The 13,031-nt window shown below is 41.6% G+C and overlaps 1 protein-coding gene across 1 annotated transcript in view; it reads right to left on the bottom strand.

Annotated features, from left to right (window-relative positions):
- The window catches only part of trim44 (tripartite motif containing 44), a 42,686-nt gene that overhangs the window by 2,069 nt on the left and 27,586 nt on the right, over window positions 1-13,031 (bottom strand). The gene's annotated exons all lie outside the window — the stretch shown is intronic.

Raw genomic sequence — 13,031 nt, forward strand, 5'->3', positions numbered from 1 at the left:
GAGATTATTCCACATAAAGTGCTCATGTCATACAAGCTTTTATTTCGGTTTAAAACTAATATTACTGACACGTCTAGTTTAAGGTCAGATTCAATGTAATTATCCCAAAATAAAGCTGTATGTGGATGTAAGCCTTTACCAGGTTTGTGGATAAAAACAGTTTCACAACACCAGTTCTGGCTGAAACAAACACTGTATTTTCCAGAAATGTGAGTGAAGTGAAACGCGATAATTTGGTAATCTATCATGCAATACCTGAATTAATCAGATGGCATGTTGTCCAAAACAAAGTATTAGAAAATTTCTCTACAGAATTCTTGAACCAAGGAAAATAGTCATTCAAGTAGTCAGTTAGTGAATTCCAGATTAACATGTTGATTTTGAGTTGCGCTATCTCATGACATTCTCTGTGGGTGTATATGTTTCTCTCTCCTGTCTCTCTGTCGAGGACACATTTCCATCCATCTCTGCCTCTCTGACACTTCTCTCATGCACTTGCTTCACTACCTGTTCCACCTCCGATGTCTCTGTTTTCCTGCCAGTGACATATGAGGCAGAATCTTTTGAGAGAAATCCTACACGTTGGTTAATAGGCAGCGATTTCTTTCTGAGCACTGCTCCCTCAGTGTTCCTGTCTGACATACTTCTGCTGGAAGAAACAAAGAGCTTCTTCCTCTCCCTTCCTCCTGCACCTCCTCGAGGAGCACATCATCACAACACAAACTTGCAACAAGGCATCTCACAAAAAGAGCAGCCACAAATGTGTGCCATGCGTGAATGCGTGCTACAGCACTTGTGTATACCTATAAGCAAAGTCTTGTTAGCCCTTGGAGTAGCTCCAAAAGGCTTAGTGGTCAAGCTATAAAACAACACTTTCAGGTTTGTGCAAAGTGGCAACAACAGAAACACACATATACACGCACCTTGGCATCAAGTGCCATCTTACTCACTGCCAAAAGAAATAATTATGTTGGACAGAGTGTATATACACACACACATAAAGTTAGTTGTGGTATAGTTACGCCATCTCTCTTAAGTATACAATTGAGACATTAATTATTCAAAAGTGCTGTTCCCATTCAAATTCTTGGCAAAGTCACCGCTCGCACTTTCATCCGCCACACAAATTTTACCCGGTATTCAAACCGTCTATGGCATCGCACAGGCTGTTCACTGTTTGTTGTCAGTATAGCACACAAGTGTCTGCATTGAGCTAAGCCCTGTGATTTCACACAGCACCGTCCTGTCTGAGACGATGTTTGGGGTAAAACGATGGCAGACTTATTTGTGTAAGGCAATTTCATCTTGCATCTCCAGTCAACCAAAACAGTCACCCTGCTCTTCAAAAAAAAAAAAAAAAAAAAAACTTATTACAAATATATTCATATGGCACAAAGTGAGGCCTCTACTATGGAGGCAAATGAACTATTTATATTCAGAAGGTCCTTGCTAAGCCTTAGGACACATGGATGTAATAACTTATTTATTCCACCCGCAGGAAAAAGGCCATTACTTGAGAGAGAGAGAGAGAGAGAGAGAGAGAGGGAGAGAGAGAGTAGTGGTGAATGGGATGGGTGGCAGAGAGAAAATACAAAGTGGAGCTTCAACATGCAACAAAATGTCAGTGGGTGGGTGATAAATTCCCTACAAGTTAAAGCCCTTGCTTTGTTCTCTTTTTCTGTCTGTTCATCTTCCCTGGCCTAAGTAAAAGATCACTTTGCTGTGTGTGTTTGTGTGTATGTGTGTGTGTGTCCCTGATGACTGGGTTCTTTCCATCCATGACTTATTCATAAGCTTTAATGCAGTCGATGTATTATTGATCAAGACCGATCATTGCCTCCTCCCCTTGGTGTGACCATGGTCTGCGGACAGGGGCGAGCGGAGGGCTGGGAGGCCTGCTGCAGAGCTTGCTGTCTGGGGGATTCAGTGAAACATGGCCGGCTGTGCCCATGGGTGATGGATGGACAACGGTCTTGAGGTGTGGAAATTTGGAACAGAGTATGTGTGTGAGGGAGAAAGAGGGAGAGATAAGAGTTTAGATAAGGCTGATAGAGTAGACCAAAGCTAATCTTACTAATGTCTCCTCTCTGAGTGACACAGAAAAGTTTCTCCAATAGTCCTAAAATGAACCCATCGCTCATGGGAGAAAACCTCTGGCTTCCCTTGAGGAAAACGGAGGGAGGGAGCGCGCACGATGCTGCCTCGACTTTGGCTTTTGTCTCTCTCATTCTATTCCTGTTTTGGCCTCAACCCCACGAAGCTCTCTGGGAGATAGAGGAAGGAGGGGTCTTCGCCCTGATTAAGTTTGAATTCCCTGCTCTTGGCAGAGAAGCTGCAGGACTCCTAAGTCATCATCCGGAAACACTCCCATCACGCTGTGGCAGCCTTGCAAGCCTTGATCCAGCCTCATTGCCATATGAATAATCATACTGCAGTGGCTTGGATATGCTGAATGGGTTTGAGGTGCGTGAGTAAAAAGATGGAGAGGGGGAAAAGGGAGGAGCTGAAGAGCAAAAGTGGGGGGTTGCTGATAGGGGGAGAGGTTCCTTTTGATTAAGCAAACAGGTTGAATAAGAGTAAGGATGTGTAGGCCACATAGCACTGGTGGTAATCATCTACAGGGGAGAATAACTATTGCAATTTGCATTTCCAAACAGTGGTGATGCCATCTAAGCATACTCCATCACATAAGATGGCAGGGCTCATTTCTCAAGCCCTGGGGGCCTATGAGGTTTGGTCTAATGAGAGAGGATCCTTAATGGTTATTGATAGAGCCCACGAGGACAGACTCTTACCCTTACTCTCCAGTGAAGCAGTGCACTCTGCCACTACTTAATGAAGTAAAACTTGTCTCTTCTGCAGGATGATTTAACACTAAAAACAGCTTTACGATTAGAGATGACTGTGATATGGAAAAATAGATCAAATAAAGGAGTGAAATAGGGAAAGAAAGGACTGTAGAACATTAATGATGTGAGGAAGCGAAAGTGAAAAAAAGCAGGTATTGATTTGTAGAAGCTTATGTAAAAAAAAAAAAAAAAAAAAGAAGACGAGATAGTGTAGGTTATTATGAGTAATTAAACATCCCTGCGCTAATGCTCTGCTGGATCTAATTAGCCATTGTCCTGGAAAGGTTTACATCCTTCTCTCTCTCCCTCTATAGTCATCTTGTCTGCCAACTTCCCTTCTTCTTTCTATGGATTTATGCTCTTTCCTTTCATCTGTCTAGGGATATGTGATTTAGAAATAGCCCCTGCGCACACCTTTCATTAGGAGCACCCCTGCGATCTTCCCAACACTTTGCACCGCGATGATCCTGCCAGCTAGAATTACTTGAGATATGGATGTATCCTAATGAGGAGAAATGTGAAGGGAAAACCGAGGAGGGCATAGGAGTGACTCGAGGAGGTGAAGGAAGACTTAAGGAAGGAAAAGACAATTTATCATAGCTTCAGGGAGGTGGAGAAAGGAGGACAAAGGGTGGAGAGCCAAAGCGTTGGCAGGAAGTGACATCATCTTGATAGGGGATTGTCGCTGAGGCTCAGACACAAGAAATTTAGAGGTGATGAGTGAAAACCACGACATTACGATACATTTTTCAGGACTTTCTATTAAAGTTCCACTGTGACAGGTCACTTGGGCCATGATCAGATAAGGTGCTTTTTTTTTTTCTCAGGCTCAAATACTAAAAGATCCTGTGAGCACAACCAGGAACAGAATCATTAATAATCTTGATATGTGGCCCAAAGTTTAAGAACTTGCAAATTCTAAAATTAGGTGCAGCTACTTCACCTGCTGCTGTGAACAATAAACTGTACAAAAGTACATTTACAAAACAATTACCAACCAGTTCCCTTTGTGAATATATTTGCACAAACAAGCAAAAAAACAAACAAAACAAATTTGATATGAAATAAAAGAAATGCTATAATAATTGAATCTTCTATAAAATCATTTTATTTCAAGGGAGTGAAGCCTTTTACAGTTGATTACTTATACAAGAACAAACTGTCTATTTTAGAAGTTTTGACTGGAGTTAATAAATATGTACAGTGCTGAAACCATGCCTAAAGTAATAATGATAAACTAATTTAGCAACTGATTCAAGATTTTTTTTTTCCCTCCGGGCACAACATATTAAACAGCTGCTTATGGTGTCCTTCCTGACCATGATAAATGAGCCCGTTTCCCTTGAAGAGCTTAAAACTCATTTGAATCTAATCTTCAAGAAAAGACTTGAAGCGTTATTACTGGCCCATAGGTTTTGATGCACAAGCATGCTTTTTGGGACACCCCAGGGGTTTGCGCTATGTTTTCCTCTGTTCATATTCTACCATTAGGCTACCCTGTTAAGAAATCATCCCAGTTTTCACTGTTAGATTGAATAACACTCTTACTCTTATATACACAAAATGTTGTCCTAAGCACACAGAATGAAACTTTATGTGCAAACAGTGAATATTCTGACTGCAGATTTTGACAGTATGGCTTTTATGATCAGCACTGACCGTTGCTCCTTATCTCATAATGTAACCCAATATTGTAGAAATCTTGGTGCTGATAAAAACATCAACATACAAAGGCATTTTCATTTATTCAAACTCTAGAATATAACAGAGTGTAAAACTGTTCTATTCAAACAAAAACATCGAAAGTGTTCCTACTGTCATCCTGTCTTGTTTAGACTACTGTAACTCTTTATTCTCTGTGCTGGCAAAGATGACCTTGTATCACTCCAGCTCATTCAAAAATGCAGCTGCTCGGGTTTTAGCAGCTAAAAAGAAAAGGGACTTTGCCCTGACTCTTCTGACTCTTCACTGGTTACCTGTTATTTTTAGATTGACTATTTTAAAATCAAAGTGATTACTTTCAAAGCATGACTGGATCTGCCCCTTGCTACATCACAGACCTTTTGATTGCATATGAGTTGCACAGATTGTGATCATTAGATGAAGCCTGTCTGATATTTTCAAAGCAGACAGAAGACTAAAGGTAGCCATGATCTGCACTCAAGGCTTTGAGACATCAAAATAACCAACCTCAAGAGACAAGGATAGTGAGGTCATTAAAGTGTTTAAAGTCACTTCTGTTTAACTGTTTTTAATGTTTGTTTATTATGTAAACTCTTAGGGATGATTTTATTTTCCCAATTCTTAGTCTTTAACAATTAATTTTATGAGCAAATGTTTAATTTAATCTGTAGACATATAGAGTGGTTTTGGCTTTTTCATTTATTTTTATTCTTCACATCCAACTATTTCATTTGTATTTAAAAACCTCTTCTGTATAGAACACCATGTTCTGCCGGTAACAGTTTCTGTCCTGCCATGGCAGTAAGAGAAATCATCAGCGACTGTGACAGCAGTTATTGAGGAGCGAGGACTCTATTAAGATTTTGCGGAGAGAGGCTGAAATGAGGGTGCTACCAGGTGCTGCCAGCTGTGCAGCTGTTGAGGCTGTTTCATGTTTCACTGTTTTGCTTTAAAACCACTGACACACAGGATCCGTATCTGATGCACATTTGATTAACTGATGAAATTCGATTTGATTATATAAATAAGGTGATATGCGGTAGGAGGCTGGATGGAGGACACTTTGGTATTTGTTTATAATAGAAAATGCTGTGGTTTACTCAGATTTATGTTTATCGACTTGATAAGTAGCCTGGGGTTGACATACAGCACCAAAAAAAACAAAAAAACAAAACTAGATGATTGTCCAGAAACTTATCTCCTTAAGAAAGAACTGCAGCCACGTCTAATGTTCCCCAATGCAGTCATACACATGCTAAAACTCTGCAAAGTGCACACATTGGAATCCATGACATAAGAGATATGCCTTGAGACAAAGAAAACAACCACAACACTGTTCTTCCTGCATGGGATGGGAGGAAAATCTACACGGGTGTCAAAACTCCCTGGGCAATATAATGATAAATCTGTAAAATCTCTTTATAGCCTACATCTGTGCAGCAAACCCTGCTGTTGCACAAGTATTGGCTTTTTTACATAGTGATTTATTGGGCTGAGGAGATTCTTTTCCCCAGGAAATACAACTGTTTATGCTTATGACATCCAGACTGACCGCAGCCCACTGTACACACTGAAAAAAGTAGAATTTAATATCTAAATGGCAGCCTGAGCGTGCCAATAAAAGCGTTCTCTTGTATCAATTATGAAGTAATCATGAGACTTTTTGTAATTACATTTCATTGTGGGATGAATGTGAAACAAACGCACACTTTATACCTGGATTTACATTAAATGAATTATTAGCTGTATTTGTAAATTAGTGAATGACCGGTAAAACAAACTACCTGACCAAACAGAGAGTCTACCATCCTACTGTATGTTACCCATCCTGTGCTGTCTCTGCTACAAGCATTGACAGTCCGCCTCTTTCAGAATCACTGGTCTATTCATACTGTTCACTGGGATTGTCTTCGCCCTGAAAAACAATGCAGCCCCCTGTGGTGTTTCCATGCTGTTCCAAAGACTTAATCAGTTCATGGAGGAAGCGAAGAGACAAGGCACAACAACAGGCAATGCATCATGGTACAGGGGACAGAGAGCTAGGGGCTGTTTAATATGACCCTTTGTGAGCACCGCGGCTTATTCATCAGAGCAAAATGGGAACAGCGAGGACAAATCCGTCTCATCATCCACCAGATGTGTCGCCTCAAGTAGACCCCATTCAAACTCATGTTCATGCATGCCATTATTTTTAAAATGTACATTTGGAAGTACGGTGCGCACCACTCCAGCCCAAGATTGTGTGCAGTCAACTCACTACGTGATACACGCATTAAGCTGAGGATGCCTTCTCCTGCATACATACAGCACACAGTGAGGCGGAAAGGTCAGTGGCGCGGAATAAAATAGTATGTTGATGCTCAGCCAATCAGAATAATCACACAGGTTTCTCCATGCTGCAGCAGGTGTGAGGAGTTGGATGAACACCGCTATCCCTCCATGAACTAATTTCTCGCTCACTTCGACACAGGTACCTGCCGCTAATCATACAGAGGAATGAATGCAGAGCCATTCAGATAAGAGCATTAGTCCACTGTAAAGACTCGATCTTACATTAGCTCATTTAGTGATTTCACAATTTCTGTGGCCGTGGGGGCCGTTGAGGAATTAATTGAGGAGAACTGCTGCAATCCCATCCGTGCAGTCCACAAAAATAAAACTGCCCATTATTGTGAACGTGAAATTAAAACTGTCTTGAACATAAAGACGAGCAACCTTGTTGTCACTTGCTATAGGTATATGACTGTGTACACCACCATGTGGGGAACGTAGACTATAATACCTCCTTTAAAGGCCCTCCTCACTGAGATACAATCTTATAATCAACTATTACCCTGAACAGCGCACCCCTGTGTGGGCAGAGGACTGTGCCTTCCAATTTGCCAGAGCCACTATACGCTATACTTGGTCACAAATTAAATGGCAAAGAACGACGTTAAGAAGATCCCTTAGAGAAGAGCAAGGAGGAGATAATGGAATCACCTTAATGGTTCCCCACTGTATAACAAAGAGAGGGAAGAGAGGACAGACATTTTGGATGTAGTCTGCTAACAAGAGGTTTGATTTTCAGGAGGTTAAACTGTGTCATTTTCCGCTATTATTCATTTGACATACTTACAAATGTGCAGCTATTCATTTTTAAAACATAGTAAAACCCAGGCCCATAAAGAAACCCAAGGGATGTTTATGAAACAGGCTAAATGGCTCGCTGTCTGGTATCATTGCCTACTCTGGTGATACGAAGGTAATGCTATTGTTTGGTGTTTCAGTGTAGAAGAATAAAGACCCGATCCAGGAGCAGTGCTCAAAATGTAACAACCTGAGCTCAATTCACAGACTGCAACAGAAGTAACAGGCCATCTGTTAATAGCTTGGACCAAAATATTCGTTGCCAAAGAGTCGGCACAGTTCAACAGCACGACTAAAAGTTTAAACTAATGGTTCAATAACTGAAGCTGAGCTCAACAACAGAGGGGAAACATTTGCAAAGAAAGAAAATGTTTCTGTTCCCAGCAAGTATGATAGAAAATTCCTGAGATAAAAATCAAGAACTCTTACAACAAAATATATCATGGCTACTCCTGTGTGGTTTACCTTTGACCACCACCATGGTAACCTGTGTTACACAGCTAACCTGAGTCCAGGCCACACCTGACCTACACTGGACTTCCTCAGGTGTAGGTTAGGTTCATGAGATTGGGTCAAGTGAGTGGTCTGTGATTTCACACCCTTTACAAGCTAACCCAAAAGTGGCTTACACTAAATATACTATATGAAAGAACAGTTTAATAGTATATTACTTTCTCAAATTCAATTCCCAGGGAGAGCAAAATTTCATTTTCCTGCATATATATATATATATATATATATTTTTTTTTTTTTTTTAAGATGCAAACATTGAATGCAGACTGTGTCTTTGACTTAAATTGAAGATTGAGATTGAGAAAAGGACCGAAAAACACATTGGAGACATAAACCATTATCTGTCCTTCAGAAAGCAAGCAGCTTCAGCTTACAAGTAATGAATAGTGAGTGCACTCTTCTTTTACTTAAGGCTTTTTACGTTCTTTCCTTCCTGTTCCCTTCAACTTCTGCTTGGTCGTAGTTGTATTTCTCAGTCCAGTCTGCCCCTCATTATGTCCCGCTCTTCCTATCTCTACCTTCATTCGCCCACGCATGGATTGCCTTCGCCTCTTTGTCCCTCTCTGCCCTTTGTCGTCTCCCCAGACACCATCGATCCATGGTTGCTGAAGTGAGTCCTTCCTAGCCTGATCTGCACAGTCCGTCATGTGACCACTGAGCTGGCTCTGCCCCAGGGCCAGACAGCCATTATGAAGACTGACTGGTCACAGCAGTGCCCACACACTTGGCAGGCTAGCAGAGCTGCCCCCTGTTGCCTCTTTCAAACAACCCCCTTCTATAACAGCAGAATGCCGGCGCCACGTTAAATCAGTGAACTGCCCAGGTGCCCTGACGAGTTGTCCTGGAATCTGGATTGCTTTGGAGAGATTTTAAAATTAAAAGCCTGTTTTTTGGAGAAATGATATTGACAGCCTGTCTGTGGCTGCTCTGTCTGTACCCTCCTCTATCAGCGACGGAGGGATGTCAGAGGCACATATGGCCGGAGAAAAGGAGGAGGAGAGGAAAAAGGGAAAGGGGAAAAAAAGTGTGAGTGTATGAGACAGAGAAAAACAGACAGAGCTGGAGAACAGACTGGCTATTAGGCAAAGCCTTCTGTCACATGAAAACTCCCCCTCCCCTGCATCCAAGCCCTCAGTGTGAAGGACGCCCAGATAGACAGCCCAGAAAACCTGGGCTCCAGACTGTCACAGCTCTCATCTCGCCTGATAAAAGTCTCATATGCCTCATCCATCGCTCCCTGCTTTTTTTCTCACAAGAATGTTAAACACATTGTGGAATAACGTCCCTCAGGGTGCAGCATAAAGATTTTCCTCTTGCAGCAAACAAAAAGATTAACATTTATGATCTCTACCGCAAAACCAACTTGGTTGGTTCAAATGCAGACTGTGTACGAAAATGCAAAAGTATAAGTATAAGACTTTGGAGACAGTGCTGCACAAACTGAAGCTAGTTTGGGCTTTATTAGTCTGAACTGAAATTTGTTATTGCGTTCCTGTGGAAGCAGCACAGAGTTAGATGTTGTATTGCAACACAGTGAAATACAGTCATGGGGCTTGACTGCTCCCCAGTGCTGCCTAACTAATAAACTTTTATGTGTACTAATGCATCCTGTAAAATGTAAAAGCCTGGATGGATGGATCTTTATCTGTAATCACAAGTGAATATAAGACAATTTCTATTTAAAACATGCTGATGCATCTCTACATGTGGACAAAACTCACAGAGATCAAAAGCAGTGATAGTAATGGTTTGCAAAAAAACAAAAAACAATGAACACATCTCTGGTTCAAAAGGGAAACTCAGACATACAAGCGGGACCCCTATCAGGAAAAAGCAATTAGTTTTTTGTTCACATCCCTCCCTTCACAGACCCAATGCTGGATTAAGGTGATTTTGTAAAGTGCATGCTAAATCCCCCATTAGAATCCTGGGGTAGTTAAATCCCAATCATCTCCTCGTTCCTCTCTAGCCAATACTATAAATCTACATGGTGACAGGGCTTGTCGTGGAGGCTGTTGAATTAAACATGCCAACATTTGCTCACTCCTCCTCGCCTTCACCGGGAGAATAACTGAGCAGAGGGACAAGGCTGTGGACTGGAGGAGTGAGAGTGCCCTAACACTGAGCCGTCAGACCCTGTGCTGTGACGTCGCTGCTGCTTCGTCCAGCTGTAGAGGGGACATGTTTTCCCGTGGTGTGTATGTACATGCGCTAGAGCTGTTTCTGTGTTGACAGTTCATACCTAGGGCCACAGGTTTGATAAGGCACTGATTCATTGCCCCTTGGTTCAGCCTGCCACTATCATCCTCCTACATCTCCACCGAGCTGAAACCAGACCTGCAATTCCGCCCGAAGGGTAACACACTGTGATGCGCATGTGTGTGAGGCATCAGTGTGTGTGAAAGCATCTTCCTGTCTCTTCAGTGCATAGACTGTAGGTGCGGAGAGACAGTTGCCTTGTTCTTGCCGTCTTTCCACTAATTACCCTAACTGTGCAAGTGTGCGTGCGTGTGTGTGACTGAGTGTGTGTGTGTTGTGTTTATGTGTGGTTTTAGAATGAATAATGAATGTTTATACACAGCGTGACATCTTTTGAGCACGTTAACTCGTGTGTGCGGGAGCATTGCATGCATGACAGGGTGCAAGGCGAAGTCTCCACAGATCCAGTATGACAATCTGCCTTGTGGATAGAACACAGAGAGAGGAAGTGTGTGTGTGTGTGTGTGTGTAAAGAAGTGCAAGAGAGGGAGAGAATATGCAAAGAGTTTCCAGAGAACCTTTTTTTTTTTTTTTTTTTTTATAAATGAATACAATTCCCTGACAAGATACAAGACAGGAGAAGAGGGAGCTCTCATTTCAGAGTCTACTTCCTGTATCAGCCTTACTAGAGCCAATTAATGTAATTCTCAAATGTAAACAAAATTCAAAAGCACCTTCAGATTGCCTACAGTATGCAATATGTCCATCAGATCAATTAGCAATTGGTTGATTGGCAGTTTCCCAAGGCAGTGACTTCAGTTGTCAACACTGACATTTGCTGATCAGCTGTTAAACACTCATTCCAGGCAAGCTGTTCAAAAGTACCAAAATAAAAGCACACCAGCGAATTCATAGATTTTCTAATTGAGAATGTGGCTGACTGAAAACAAACATCACCATTCATACAAGTGACCCAACAACATTTAGTCATACTATAGGCAGGGCTCCAGAGATGCCAGTGCTGGTCTGCTGCTCTGTCAACCACTTTGGTCCACATAAGTTGGTATCAATCACACCAGCTGCTGGATGAATTGTCATGCACAGACATTCACAGTCTCCAGATAATTAACTCTAATGACCTTTGTGATACTCTGACTTTTTGTCACCAGACACCACCATGACAATGACTTCTCTGGTTCTGAGTAAAATGCCTCAACAACTATTGCATGGATTGCTATGGAATTTGGTATTTTGGACATTCACAAATCCCTTGTGATGACTTGTCATAACTTTGGTGATCCCTTATCTTTTTCTCTTGAGCTTTCATCAGGTCAGAAATATAACTTTAGTCCCCATCAGTCTTGCGCTTTGTGTTACCATGTGGTCCTAATTAGCAAATATTGGCTCGCTCCCATGCTTAATTAAATTGGTGGACATGGTAAACATCAGCATGCTAACATTGTCTCTTTCCCTCGCTGAACTTCCTCTCACCACTTTCCTCTCGCTTCTTTTTGCCGTTTCACTTCTTTGCAAATAATTGCATGAGTGCATAAATACACACCGACGTCCACGCGCTACAACACACGTTAAACACACACACGCGCACTCTCACCAGAAGTATCTGTTTTCAGAAAGTGAGCTGTAATTAACACATTTGGATTTATTATTTCTGATACCAATTCCTCACAGCCTTCTTTTTTTTTTTAGCAGAACACACAAACCGCAGAGGCTTCTGTGACAATGTGATTATGAGATGGGACAACTAGAGAGATATGGCTGGGTAATTTAATGAGCAGGTGCAGAGAAAAATAATTAACAAGACAGCCTCAGAGAAAGGATTGCAGCACACAGAAAGGCTGTTCTGTATTCATAAATAATGAAGTAGATGATGACACATCAACACATTTTATGATGTGGCATAAAAATGACATGTTCCGCCTCAATTTACTGTCACCAAGACCGTAAAGGAACGCAAGACCTGAAAAGATGAGTATGGTTTCTCCGTCTAAGTGACTCTGTGATGATGTTGAACACTTGGCTACATATTTGATAGCACAAGGTTATCAGGAAGGGTATTTGGTGAAGAAGATATAACACAATATGGACCAGTGGAAGAGATAAAATGCTCATAGGAGAAAGCACGGTGAAGTTTAGCAACACAGACTAACCTCTTGTTGCTGTCTTGTGCACCGGATCCTTCTGAAATATTATTTGCCACGCTTACTTTCATTTATCATGCCTCTCCCTTCTATGTTACCAACCTGTCGAGAAAGCTTATTGTATCTTTTCAAAGCCCCCCACCCCAACCCAGTATTTTTTTTCCTTTCCTCTTCAGCAGTCACCTCGCATGTTCCATTCCATGCTGTAGTGGAAATACATCTCTACAGGCTACACTTTACGCTCATCTCGTCTCAGCCTGGTTACACCATACCTCTGCTCAATTTCATTTCCAAACATTCACCACTAAAATTGACATCCCTTTATTGGTTTCTTTCTCAGCACCATTTTCTTCCTTGCATGTCCTTATAACTAGACGGCTTAAAATGATGTTAAGACGCAAATGTCTACTCTTTTAACTTGCACAAAGTCCCTCTGGATAAGAGAATCAGCCTGATATGTGAAATATGAATTGCAAAGGTTTTCAACCTATTACTTTGT

This window comes from Toxotes jaculatrix, chromosome 5 (genome assembly GCF_017976425.1).
Source record: "Toxotes jaculatrix isolate fToxJac2 chromosome 5, fToxJac2.pri, whole genome shotgun sequence".
Taxonomy (NCBI): domain Eukaryota; kingdom Metazoa; phylum Chordata; class Actinopteri; family Toxotidae; genus Toxotes; species Toxotes jaculatrix.